This window comes from Pristiophorus japonicus, chromosome 3, assembly GCF_044704955.1.
Source record: "Pristiophorus japonicus isolate sPriJap1 chromosome 3, sPriJap1.hap1, whole genome shotgun sequence".
Classification (NCBI taxonomy): Eukaryota; Metazoa; Chordata; class Chondrichthyes; family Pristiophoridae; genus Pristiophorus; species Pristiophorus japonicus.
This window is the reverse complement of record NC_091979.1, coordinates 67,233,338-67,235,279: the sequence shown is the minus strand read 5'-3', so window position 1 is coordinate 67,235,279 and position 1,942 is coordinate 67,233,338. Positions and strand designations below refer to the sequence as shown.

At 50.2% G+C, this 1,942-nt stretch overlaps 1 pseudogene; it reads left to right on the top strand.

Annotated features, from left to right (window-relative positions):
* The first annotated feature begins 267 nt into the window (after nucleotides 1-267).
* LOC139260468 (U2 spliceosomal RNA) lies at nucleotides 268-442 on the top strand (annotated as a pseudogene).
* Nucleotides 443-1,942: the final 1,500 nt, after the last annotated feature.

The window sequence follows — 1,942 nt, the reverse complement described above, 5'->3', positions numbered from 1 at the left end:
ATTGTGGAGGCGCTGCATGCTCTGCAAAACCTGCTAATCACCACGTGGCAGAGGTAGATCGGTCCATGGTGGATCAAAGCAATTTCGAGCGTCAGATAGAGGAGGCAGATGCTGAAGTACATGGGGTGCACACATTTTCGACGAAATGCCCACCTATAATGCTAAACGTCAAATTGAACGGCTTACCCGTAGCCATGGAACTGGACACTGGCGCAAACCAATCCATCAAGAGTAAAAAGATGTTTGAGAGACTGTGGTGCAACAAGGCATTCTTCTCGGCCTTTTGGCTAAGATCAAGTGTAGTATCTGTTCTTATCAGTTTACCCCTATGGGGACATGATATTGAATTGATTTTTGGACAGGGAGCTGGATCAGGGGCATGCCCCGTCCACTCCATGCACCGACCTGGTATTGCAATATTTCCAGGAACGGTGCAACTTCGCCTCTCGGCCTTTTGGCCTAAGATCAAACACATTGGCGCAAAGTGATCTTTCGCGTTAGAGTTGATCTGGAACGAAATTGGATTTAAATAAAAAAAAACAAGGCATTCAGACCAGCCCTGAGCCCCATCCACATGAAACTAAGAACGTACACCAAAGCGCTTATCACTGTCCTGGACAGCGCCATGGTCAAGGTCACCTACGAGGGCACGGTGCACGAACTGCCACTCTGGATTGTCCCGGCGATGGACCCACACTGCTTGGAAGGAGCTGGCTGGGCAAAATCCGCTGGAACTGGGATGACATCCGAGCGCTATCACATGTCGATGAGGCCTCATGTACCCAGGTTCTTAACAAATTTCCTTCCGTTTTTGAGCCAGGCATTGGAAACTTTTCCGGGTCGAAGGTGCGGATCCACTTGGTCCCAGAGACATGACCCATTCACCACAAGGCGCGAGCGGTACCTCACATGATGAGGGAGAGAGTGGAAATCGAGCTGGACAGGCTGCAATGCGAGGGCATCATCTCCCCAATGGAATTCAGCGAGTGGGCCAGCCCGATTGTTCTAGTACTCAAAAGTGATGGCACGGTCAGGATTTGCGCCGATTATAAAGTAACTATTAATCGTTTCTCGCTACAGGACCAATACCCGCTACCTAAGGCAGACGACCTATTTGCGACGCTGGCAGGAGGCAAGACATTCACCAAGCTCGGCCTGACTTCGGCCTACAAAACACAGGAGCTGGAGGAGTCTTCGAAGGGCCTCACCTGCATCAACACACACAAGGGACTGTTCATCTACAACAGATGCCCGTTTGAAATTCAGTCGGCTGCAGCGATCTTCCAGAGAAACATGGAGAACTTACTCAAGTCAGTACCACTTGCAGGACGACATATTGGTCACGGGTCGGGACACCACCGAGCACCGACAAAACCTAGAGGAGGTCCTCCAGTGACTGGATCGCGTAGGGCTGCGGCTGAAGAGGTTGAAATGCGTCTTCATGGCAACAGAAGTGGAGTTTTTGGGGAGAAAGATCTCGGCATTCGGTCCACAGACGTCAAGACAGAGGCTATCAGGAACGTGCCCAGGCCACAGAACGTCACTGAGTTGCAGTCGTTCCTGGGACTCCTCAACTATTTTGGTAACTTCCTACCATGGTTAAGCACCCTCATAGAGCCCCTACATGTGTTATTGCGCAAAGGTGAGAACTGGGTATGGGGAAAAAACCAAGTAATTGCTTTTGAGAAAGCCAGAAACATTTTATGCTCCAACAAGCTGCTTGTAGTGTATAACCCGTGTAAACTTATGCTAGCATGTGACACGTCGTCGTCCGGAGTTGGGTGTGTATTACAACAAGCTAACGTTGCGGAGAAGTTGCAACATGTCGCCTATGCTTCCAGGAGCTTGTCTAAGGCCGAGAGGGCCGACAGCATGATATAGAAAGAGGCATTAGCATGTGTGTTCGGGGTAATGAAAATTCATCGGCACCTGTTTGGCCTCA